The 12,060-nt window shown below is 45.7% G+C and overlaps 1 long non-coding RNA gene across 1 annotated transcript; it reads right to left on the bottom strand.

The window, feature by feature from the left end:
* Positions 1-1,645: 1,645 nt before the first annotated feature.
* On the bottom strand, positions 1,646-11,161 carry LOC136308756 (uncharacterized). Its single transcript, XR_010726172.1, has 5 exons — positions 11,082-11,161; positions 9,771-9,855; positions 7,642-7,926; positions 6,788-6,920; positions 1,646-2,702 (listed from the first exon to the last, which is right to left on the bottom strand). It is a non-coding gene; the product is annotated as an uncharacterized lncRNA (long non-coding RNA).
* Positions 11,162-12,060: the final 899 nt, after the last annotated feature.

Here is a 12,060-nt window from a genome sequence, read left to right as displayed (position 1 = left end):
GCTGTTTTGGTTTATGTGTCATTGAATCAGTAAATAAATGGTAAAAAAAAATGACTCTGGGTATTGGGATAGATATTTCCTTTCCTCCTTTATAAAACCATGCATGACATTAAAAAGAAAAAAAGAAAGGCTGGCTCAAGGTGTAATTGTACTCACCATTGATTCAGTCAATATTTGGGGTGCATACCATGTGCCTGGCACTGTAATAGAGGCAACAAACACAGTGGAAGACATCATTTGCTCTCAAGGAGCTTACTGCAGGTAGGGACACGACTAAACAATCCAGATTGGAACAGATGGATGCAAGGAACCAAAGATGCTGTTGTGGGTGTTAGAGGCAGAGGGAGGATGGGATAGCTGCATGGCCCGACTCCTCAAAGAGACAGACAGCATCCTCATTCCACGGGAAGGAGATCCCAACTACTAAAGCAAACCCTTATCACCACCAAAAGGAGTAGAAGGATGGGGAAGGGTTCTGTTTAATGTCCAGTTTTTTTTTTTACTTCAAATAAAAGCAGGTCAGCCATCTCTGCAGACAAGGGAAGCCTCTGCAATGTTTCAGTCATGTAGCTCCATTTTCATTATCTAGTTAATTGCTCTGCAACTTCCTCAAAAATTCAATTTCTTGCTTTTCTGATAGTCAATTCTGCTTCAAGGTAATAAGATCACATTAATAACTGAAACTAATACATAAGCCAAAAATTTCATTGTAGGAACAAAATTATCCAATGTTCTTATCAAACCTTTAGTAACCAGAATATCTCCCAATGGGCTGGACTAAACAAAAACTAGAAATTGAAAAAGACACAAAGAGGTCTAAATCATGACCCTCTTGGGCTTTCAGGTCCTGCATAATAGTCTTCTGGTTGAGTGGTTTACCAATTTGGTTAAGCTGGACTATTCTAACAAATTATAACTCCCAAATCTCAGTAGCTTAGCATGATAGCAGTTTTCTTTGTTTACTTAGAATCTAATAAGGACATCCAGTGCCCTTATGCAACTTTCCCTTCCCATGGTGACTAAGAAAGGCAGGCTTCCTCCATCATGGTTTTTAGTTGTTTGCAGCAGAGCAAGAGTGTGCAAAAAGCTCACGCTTTTTTAAATCACTTCTGATTAAAGAAACACATATCTTTCTTTTTACTGACCAACACTAGATACATGGTTTCACTCCCTCTGCAAAGAGGCTAGGAAGAGTAAGGGAGTGCACCAAATATTTGGAAAGCATTACTGACTCTTCTACAGATGGTACACACAGTTCTCACCAAAATTAAATGTAGGCTGAGGGTGGTCAGATGCCTCAGAAATTTGACTTCAGGCAGATGCAGGTACCCTAGCCTTGACATAGTACAGTTTAAATAATATCTACTCATCTATGGTTAAAACACATGTAAGGCTTCTTTATAGGAGACAACACCTGGGCACTTGAATCAAGTGTTAGAGAAAACAGCAAAGACAGCCCCAGTTTTTGCAGAAGATGAACTTGAAGGATAGAAGCAAAACAATGTCCCAGTCAGACTTGGTCCAAGATCTGAGTATCGTGCATCACGGATTGGACATCATGCAAACCAGCACCTTTTGGGGCACAGATTACATAACTGACCAACTTTATTTTCAAAATGATATTTAGAACAAAACTTGGAGCCTTTCTATCGCTCTGTGATTCTCTTCCCCTCCACCACCCCAAACAATGTAGTCTTTAAAAATGCTCACTGCCTTGTGAAACTAAGATAAGTCTATCTTTCTGTAGGAGTAGGGGGTTTTGGTTTTCTTGTTGTTTGTTCATTCACTTGTTTGTTTTTAGTGTTTTATTCCCCTGGGGGCTGAGTTCATAGAACTTCTGAGTTAATCAACTCTCACTAATCAACTGTTTTGCTTCCAAGTCTATGTAAGAAAGGTGTGTCATGACTTTTTTCTGGTAGTGCTACACCTGGTTTTTCTTGGGAAAGCTTGTAGTTCTTGGAGTTAATATAGGAGAACATTCAGGAAAGAGACTCACAGCAATAATCCTGATATAGGAAACATGACTGAGAAACATGAAATCACTTTAAAAGTACCTACATTGGCAACTTTTCCCTTTCCCCTCCCCCCATTTTAATGGCAATTACTGACCATTCAGGGTCTGCTTGTTTTTTTCAGTATGCATTGTTTGGCATCTTTCTTCCCCAACTCTTTCTGCTATCACCTGCAAAACCTGAGTCCAGTCAGGAGACTTATCCACCAGGGAGGATCCCATCTCCAAGTGTTCCTGAACCCTAGTTACCTTGTTAGGCTCTGTTCAAATTCCACCTCCTATACATGTGTGGCCCAAATCCTTGTGAATATACAGAACAGTTCTATTGTTCTAATTGTACCCTTGGAAATCCCAGTCTTTAAGCATAATTTCCTGTTCTTATCACACACTCAGCCCATCAATGTCACACCCACTTGTCCACGTGTGTAGCACCCAGTCTTTTGGTGCCGGGCTCGGAAGGCAGGGGCTTCTGTCTCTGTGGATGCTCGGGAGGCCGGGGGCTCTGTCTCTGTGGATGCTCGGAAGGCCGGGGCTTCCGTCTCTGTGGATGCTCGGAAGGCCGGGGCTCTGTCTCTGTGGATGCTCGGAAGGCCGGGCTTTCCGTCTCTGTGGATGCTCAGGAAGAGGAAGGACGATCACCTGTCAGGGATGCCACACAGGGACATCCTGGCCTTCTGAGAGTTACGGTGCCCTGGAAGGTGGAGAGATAGAGAATTCAAAACATATTGCAAATGTGACTTAAATTCTTGAGTCTAGTAGCTTCAGGGGCCTGACTTTCCAGTAAGCATTTCCTGTCTAAATGACCAAGGTTCTCAATTAGGCTCTAAACAATCACAAAATAAGAGAAATTAAAAATACTGGGGGAAAAATGTAGCATTGGATTAAGAGAACATTGTGCCAAATTAAATAGCTGAGTAATATTATAGTTAATGCCTTATAAAATGTAAGACATAAAACTACATATAAGAGACAGTGATTAATGTAATACCTTTCTATGCAAAGAAAATGGAGCTGCTCAAGAATCATATACAGTGTTTAGGTAAAGACTTTTAGGGCCACAGCATCAACCTCAAATCAAAAATGCTGAGGTCAATTGGAATGTGCCTCAATTTTAAACTCCAATTTGGATCGGACTCTTATTAGCTATAATAAGAGAAGATAATACAGGATGAACAATCCTAAGGTTGAAAACTGAATGACAGCAACAACAAATCAAATATATTGAATAGACTTGCAACCAATCTGAAATATGTAAATAGTAATCTCCAGATGAAAATACTGGGATGAAAATACCTTGCGTAGAAATTCTGCATTTATTGGACTTGGATACTATCTTATTATCTTTACATTATCATCATGGAAGACAATCATTGACTGTTTATCTTTAATTAGACTTAAAAAGTCAAAGAAGAGGATGCTTTATGCATCAAAGAATGTCTCAGACATCACTGGGGAACAATTTTATTTTCATTTTCTGTTGCATGAGGTTTTAGAATTTTTTCCATATATTTCTGCATCGCTGATTCCAAATCTGAAATCTGGTTTTTGGTGCATGCCACACTCATTCCACTCCACATTCCCGCTCCAGAGACCTTGGACCCCAACACAAGGAAAGCCAGGCTTAACATCTTTTGTCCTTATTCTTGCAAAATCATCATAGGACTCCATCTCCAACAATGTCCTATCACTCTGTGGGTTAAAAAGAGACCGCCAACAGACAAGGCTTAGTAAAGGCAGCTTCACACCCACCACAGACAACCTTTTACCCCATGACTAGAATATTCTTCCACCAATAATGGGTGCCCTGTTAAGATTTATCAACTCCAGCCCTGGCCAGTGGGATCAGTCATAGAGCATGAACCTAGCATGTGGAAGACTTGGGCTTGATTCCTGGTCAGGGCAAACAAGAGAAAAATCCCTCTGCTTCTCTAACCCTCACCCTCCTTTCCTATCTCTCTTCCTTTTTTTCCCACAGCCATGGCTCAATTAGAGGGAGTTGGTTCTGAGAATTGAGGTTGGCCCCATAGCCTCCACCTCAGACACTGAGAAGAGCTTGATTGCTGAACAATTGAGCAAATTGCCCAATAGGCAGAGTATCGCCCCCAAGGGGGCTTGCTGGGTGTATCCTGGTTGGGGCACATGTGGGTGTGTCTCTGCCTCTGTTCCTGTCACTGAATTAAAACAAACAAACAAAAACAACAATATAAAACTTATTAAGGCCCTGGCCGGTTGGCTCAGCGGTAGAGCGTCGGCCTAGCGTGCGGAGGACCCGGGTTTGATTCCCGGCCAGGACACATAGGAGAAGCGCCCATTTGCTTCTCCACCCCTCCGCCGCGCCTTCCTCTCTGTCTCTCTCTTCCCCTCCCGCAGCCAAGGCTCCATTGGAGCAAAAGATGGCCCGGGCGCTGGGGATGGCTCTGTGGCCTCTGCCCCGGGCGCTGGAGTGGCTCTGGTCGCAATATGGCGACACCCAGGAGGGTCGCAGCATGGCGACGCCCAGGATGGGCAGAGCATCGCCCCCTGGTGGGCAGAGCGTCGCCCCCTGGTGGGCGTGCCGGGTGGATCCCGGTTGGGCGCATGCGGGAGTCTGTCTGACTGTCTCTCCCTGTTTCCAGCTTCAGAAAAATGAAAAAAATAAAAATAAATAAATAAATAAAACTTATTAAACTTCATTTGACTCCAGGCAGTCCCTGGGTTACCAAAGAGATAGGTTCTGTATGTTTGAAAAGGTGTAAGTATTCATTGGCACAGAAAAGTAAAAATAAGTACTATGTTAATACAGCCATTTAAGTTGCATTTAATACATAAATGCACCTGTTCCAATGAACATACAATTTCAACTTTGAATCAAAGCCACTTAAGCTCTCTTGTTCGTATCCTGGAAACTCTCTGTAGTTTTTGTGTGCACCATTTAAATTAAAATGTCGGTAGGCACTTGGTGGTTGGCTTAGTAGATAGAGTGTCGGCTTGATCTATGGACATCCTGGGTGTGATTTCCGGTCAAGGCACACAGTAGAAGCTACCATCTGCTTCTTCTCCCCTCCCTCCCCCTTTATTCTCTCTATTCTCCTCTTGAAGCTGTTGTAAAGTACCCAGTCCACAATTCCATGGGTTTTCATAGAGACACCAAGTCCAGATGAATTTTGAAGAGTTTTATTAAAGGAGGAAATTTATTAAATATGCCAGCCACATATGGCTGACAGGGAGCTTCAGACCCAAATTGTGCAGTCCTCAAAAATAGTTCAGGGGCTGCTTATATACCCTTGATCACACACAGGCGGGGGAGAGCATGATATTATGGCACAAACTGACATTTGTTTAGGGGATACATTAAGACTTTCAAGTTAACACAATCAAAGATGTTTACAAATCTTTTAGGGTTCATCTTCCCTTACTATCTTAGAGGTATTTCACTTTCAGGATTCCAGGGAGGGGGAGGAACTACAGTCAATGTAAGGTGGTATGTAAATTCTGCCTCCTATTGAAAGAGAAGTTTCTAGGTTAACCTTTATTTTAGATTTAAAACTAAATGACCCATTGTTCTTGCAAGCCATAAACTTCTACATTCTTCTCCCTTCCCTCCCAAAAGAGGGGTGGGACAGGGCCTGACAGGAAAGCCTGACTTTTCCTCCCAGAATACCAATATTAATTTTCAGCTTTTTGGTATCTTATAGCAAAGCCAGTGGCTTAACTGATTCAAGTGTGGCCCTGGGTGCTGAGGATAGCCTGGTTGGTCTGTCAACCTCAGGCACTAAAAATAGCTCAGCTAATTGGAGCATCAGCCCCAGACAGGGGTTGCCACAGGGGTTCCGGTTGGGGCATATGTGGGAGTCTGTCTAACACTCTCCCCCTGCTCTCACTTAAAAAAATAAATACCATAGGAAAAGTTACAACGAGGCTAGTTTTCTGAGCTTTGGACAATGTGTCTGCGAGGAGAAAAGAGTTTGTGAGGAAATGATGGAAAAGGCAGAAACACTCATAGAGAAAAATCAAAACAAGTTAGAAAGAAGGCATGTACCATGTGTACACACATAACCCTGCTGACGCAACTTCTTGAGCACTCAGCAACAGAGCCCTTATGATGCGCGCCACCCGGGGCCCCTCACGGCAGTCCCTGTGTTCCCCTGTTTGCGGTCAGGGAGCCAGCCTGTGCTTATGTTCGAATCCTGCGAGGTCACGTTACTGGGGCCGTCCTGTCCCCCTTCCCGGATACAGTGTTGCAGCACGAGCTGAGTGGAGACCTTGCTTCTGTTCTCACTGAGGATCCATATCTGAGCCGCGGAGTCTCCAGAGAGTAGCACACAATACTCAATCTTCCTTTCACCCCCTGTTTTTATTTTCTCCTTTCTCTGTTTGTAACCCGAGGCTGCAGCCCACAGGGCAGAGGCCAGACTGTGGCCCAAGGCAGTCTGCTCTGGCGTGGGGACATAGGAGACCTGAGGGGAGAGACCAGCCATAAACCCAAACCCACGCATGCTACATTTATTTCCTCATTGAGTTTTCTCCTCCCCATTTCTGCTGCACCGTGTCACTTTAAACGTCAGCATTAGTCCCCACCCCAGAGAGAAAACAGCATGGCCCCAGGTCTTCTGAACTATCTGACCACTATTGGCGGCACTCGTAGGTGGGCCATGCACGCGGGCTCCCCACCGTGGTCCGCACACCCAGGACTATGCCCAGGCAGGCCATGGAGCACGTGCTCTGCAGCTGGCAATCTGGACAAGAGAGAGCAGCACAGAGCACCGCGCCTGGAGCGCCCCACACTGATGCACTAACCCGGAAACCAGGATGTCACTGATGGGTTTTCAGGCACAAATAAGCACTTCAAACTCATGTCCTTGGAGGACCGTGTCCTTGCTGGATGGTATCTCCATGTCACCATCTATCTTCACCACTTTCAAGTGATTATCTGTCATAGGAAACAGGGGAACGTCATTGTCCAGGCACCTGAGTCTTACAAACATGTTTTATTTAATAGAACATCACCTCTGATAATTATACAACCAAACTGTCATTGGGTAATTTAGTAAATACATTACATTTATTTAAATACAGGGTGGGGCCAAAGAGGTCTACTGTTGTGGAAGTTTATTCTTGTATTATTAATTAATTGTATTATTATTTGTTGTATATGAACAACTGTAGACCTACTTTGCGAACTCCCCCACTGTGTGTTATAATTATTATGAATTTGACAGAGGGATAGCATTAGTTACTCCTTATACGTAAGTGCCAGGCAATGTCTGACAGCCACCAGCAGTAGAAGAGGCAAAGGGGACAATAGCTCATGGTCACCTGCACACAGTCCCCAGGTCTCTGTTTGCCTGAGGGAATGAGGCGTTTTATCTCAAGCAGCCTTCTAAGGGGTCACCTCTTCATCTGGGTAGCTTTGGAGGTTGGATGTCCCCATGCACTCAGAATGCCTGCCAACCTCTACCCCCACATTCACACATCCTTGTTTCCTTGGGACACAAACACACACAATGTTTATGCACCCCTACACCTGCATACATTCCCGTGTGCATGACACACGTTGACACAAGCAGTGGACAGACCCAGGGGAGCCTTTGGCACTAAGATGCTGTGAGAAACCACTGTAAGCCCTCCCAGGCCCGAGAGGCCACACTCACTTATCGCGTGGGTTCTGTTCTCCCTTTCCACCTTGGCCTCTTCCGTCTTAGTCGGGTTGGGCTGGGAAACAGCTGCTGTGTTCTCTTAGGTCACCAAGGTCCCCGTGGTCCCCATGGCTGCCATTGTTGTTGCTGTCATCGCTGCTGCCACTGCTGCCGCATTGCTGGCCTGTTGCTGAACGAGCTTCTCCCGGGAGGCCTGCTGCTGCGTCTGCACCATGGCGGGCATCACTGTGTTGATGAGGGAACAGAATCTATGGGGCGGCCGTCAAAGACCGTGCCGTCCTGAGGAGAGAGCCACGGGGCAGTCATTAGCCCTTTGGCCCCTCAAGGAATGTTTGCACCACAGGCAGACAGGTGGGGAGGATGGCACAAAACTCACGGCAGTACCCAGGGCATCTGCGGTCGGCTGGGCAGTGGGCACGTTGGGCAGGGGCTGGTGGGGGCAGCATTGGTGCAGGACAGATGTGTAATGGCTATGCTCAGCGCGGGACCAACACCACACTGGATGCGTCACAAACTCAGAACTCTGGCACCATATTCTATAGAAAAAGTGCTGTCTGATATCAAATTACTTCCATTACCAGGAGAGGGGGACTGTGCCATTCCAGGGAACTCTGGCAATGCCTGGAGAATGTTCTGGTTGTCACCACTGGGAAAGGTGAGACTGTTAAAATTTATCTGGTGGGTGTAGACAAGAGACACTGCTCACACCCTAGTGTGAACAAGACGCCACCCCTCACACAGAATGTTCCGGCTCCCAATGTCAAGAGCAACGAGGCTGAGAAAACTGCTTAGATGCCAGGACAATTGTGGGAAGTACCTGAGAATAACTACCCCTCAGTGAGAAAGGATGTGTCTTCAGAAACATCCATCCTGCACAAAAGTGGGGGAGAAAGAGAGAGATGGAAGGAGAGAACTGCATCACAAAGAGAGAGGGAGAATGAGAGAGGGGGGAGAGGGAGAATGAGAGAGAGAGGGATAATGAGAGAGAGAGGGAGAATGAGAGAGAGAGAGAGAATGAGGGAGAGAGAGGGAGAATGAGAGAGAGAGAGAGGGAGAATGAAAGAGAGAGAAAGAGAGAGAGAGGGAGAGAGAGGGAGAATGAGAGAGAGAGAGAAAAGGAGAATGAGAGAGAGAGAGGGAGAATGAGAGAGGGAGGGAGAATGAGAGAGGGAGAAATAGAGAGAATGAGAGAGAGAGAGGGAGGGAGAATGAGAGAGAGGGGGAGGGAGAATGAGAGAGGGAGAATGAGAGAGAGAGAGGGAGAATGAAAGAGAGAGAAAGAGAGAGAGAGGGAGAGAGAGGGAGAATGAGAGAGAGAGAGAAAAGGAGAATGAGAGAGAGAGAGGGAGAATGAGAGAGGGAGGGAGAATGAGAGAGGGAGAAATAGAGAGAATGAGAGAGAGAGAGGGAGGGAGAATGAGAGAGAGGGGGAGGGAGAATGAGAGAGGGAGAATGAGAGAGAGAGAGGGAGGGAGAATGAGAGAGAGGGGGAGGGAGAATGAGAGAGAGGGGGAGGGAGAATGAGAGAGAATGAGAGGGAGAATGAGAGAGAATGAGAGAGAGAGAGAGGGAAGGAGAATGAGAGAGAGAGAGAATGAGAGAGACCTGCGCCATGGAGAGCTTACTGCTAGGACACCTCTCTGTCTCACTGGATAAAATACACCCTGACTGCCTTACGTTAGAAATAACAAACAATAAAAAGATGTTACTCCCAGCTAAAGGGAAACCCAACAAACCATCATCCCAACTGGCAGCTGGTCAAAATTATGTGGAATAAAAGACAATCTTACATCAACACTAAACTTGTAAAGAAGAAGCAGGTCACCTGTGAGCCACCCTCAAACCTGGTTCCAGCCAATGGTGACCAACTGCTGAGCATGCCTGCCTCCACCAAATATTCACGCCCCAAATGGGTGACTACTTTGCAAAGAGCAGGGACTGTCCACAGTCATCAAAACAAGTCCTAGTTTAAAAACTAAAAGCACATGTCTCACTTGTAAGGACAGCAAACCTAACCAACAGGGTCTCTCATTGTCCTCTGCATGGACAGAAAAGGTATGAAGGTTGCGCAACATGCAAGGGACAGAAACCACAAGGGCAGAGAAAACGAGTTGCGGCCTCACAAGCACAAAGCGCTGGTGGGACTCTGGGAGGAGGTGGCTCTTGTCCTTGTATCCGTTGTTTGTTCTGCGGAAGACCTTCGGACATCTAAGGTAAGAAAAGAAGAAGTTTACATGGTCAGGGAAGTATTTGGCAGGAAGTCAGGTGCCTTCCAAAGACGTGGGTTTTTTGAAGATATCACAAAAACGCATGTGACAGAACATAGGATCCATTACTCTTGTGAATTCAAAAGCTGAAGAGAAAGTGGAGGAAATGGGACACAGAAGACAGGATGAGAGGAAAGTCTGGGATGTACGAGGAGATGGGCTCTCAGCAGGTGAGACCTGTGGAACAGGTCACTTGTGGGCAGGGCCCTTGGACAAGCGGTGCCGTGAGCACACTCGGAAGGGCATCAGCCATGGGAGAGGAGTCGTGATTGGATAAGGGGAAGCCAGAGGTACAGCTATGTGCTGGGTCGCGGTGGGAGAAAGCATGGAATACATAAAAGAGACTTGGACAAAAATGCCAAGGATGGTGTAAAGGTCACCAGAGGTCCTGGACACCTTCCTGGAGAATGGCAGGGAGCAAAGCCAAAGGCGTGGATGGAGAAGTGCACAGGGAGTACTTAAAGAAAACGTTATAAATCAAAATTGAAAAAAGAACCCCTGGTATATAACTTGCCCAACAACACACTGAGTTCCAACCTAAAAAAGAGTTCCCAAAATGCTCAGTAAGTGAGGATGTTCCTCTCATGAGGAGGGACCTGGCTTCTCCCTACTGTCCTCGCCTTCCCTCCCTCCTCCTCCCCAGTACACACTTTTCTGTTCCCACTGCCAAATTAACAAAAATATATAAAACTTGTAATTTGTTTATTTCGCAGGGAGCAAGGTAACCGCTCTTCCTGTAATGCTTGACTGCACTCTGAGGCTCCTCCCCACAGCTCTCTGCCCCTGCTTACCAAGAATATAACTAAAGGCCCTTTTTGAACACCAGGCCATGCTTACTTAGTTATCTCTCTCTGTTCATCCCAGGACCTCCTATCTTCACCATACTTCTCTAATTCCCACAATACACTATGCACCCACAATTCTTAAAGTGGCTGTAATCGTTATCTCTACCACAATACTCTGTGTTTTCCAGAATTTCTTTTTCTGTACACTCTGTGCCCCACCTGTGATAGAATCCGCAACCTTGTTGCTTTCAGATGACTCTAACTGCGGTAACCGGCCAGGGCTGTTCGTTCTCTTCTTTAGAGTCATCGGTCTCCATGACCCACGGTTATGGTTTCAGGCTGTGTCCAGTGGATGATAAGCCACACACCAGGCTGTACTTACCCACTCAACACATGTTCTTGAGCATCTTCCATGTGCTAGGTGTCCCGTGAGTCACTACACACACTGAGACTCTTCATTCTGCTGAGATACAGAGGAAAAAACAAGTAATTATGTGCTATGCCACGTTCTGGGGAGGCTATGAAAAACAAACAGTCAGGAATGTTCAGGAGAGTGCTTTTAGGTACAATGTTCCAGGTGAATTCCTAAGGACAAAATCACATTTGAATTGAGAACTGCCAGAAGTGTAGCACGGAGCCATTAGAATAATCTGGATTAACAGAGACATACAATGGCCTTTGGCAGGTGAGCATGAGGTGTAAAACAGAAAGAGGCTGGAGTAACTGGGAGATGCTAGAGGTGAACTCAGTTGTCAGCCAGGCCCCTTAATGGGGGAATATGAAGTGCTGGCTCTATCCACAGAGGGCAGTCACTTGCTACTGGCATGGTTTCAAAGTTCACTGTGCACTGTAGTTTCTGTCTCTCCATTCTTTACACGCAGCCTAGAATCTGGCACCCAGCAAGGTGTTTACAAATGAAGGAATGAGTCTGACTCTTGTTTCAAAGGACTCACAAAGATTCTGAAGAAAAACGTTTTCTTAGAACGAATAATCCATTCTTCAGGGTATGTCTTAGCAGGGAGAGTTTTGCTTTAATTCTACTGATAATCCGCTCACCACACCCTCTGGAAATCATGTGGCTCGTTTGTGAAAAGACAATTTGGAAGTGTCTTAATTAGACAGGGGTGTTGTCATTCTCTCTGAGAAAATTCTGAAGTTGAATAAAGGAGGCCAGGCAACCGCAAAAATTCATGGTGATATTGTGTCTAAATGTGACCTTCCTGAAGCTTGTGAGACACCTACCAGTACATTAACACCATCACAACCCTACCTCATTTTCTTATCAGGTTCCGATGTCAGCACAATCTAAATTTATATTGCAAATGGCTCCTACCACCTCAATGAATTTGACTCTGTTCCAA

This window comes from Saccopteryx bilineata, chromosome 6, assembly GCF_036850765.1.
Source record: "Saccopteryx bilineata isolate mSacBil1 chromosome 6, mSacBil1_pri_phased_curated, whole genome shotgun sequence".
NCBI lineage: Eukaryota > Metazoa > Chordata > Mammalia > Chiroptera > Emballonuridae > Saccopteryx > Saccopteryx bilineata.
The sequence above is the reverse complement of the archived record's forward strand: the minus strand, read 5'-3'. Positions and strand labels throughout refer to the sequence as shown.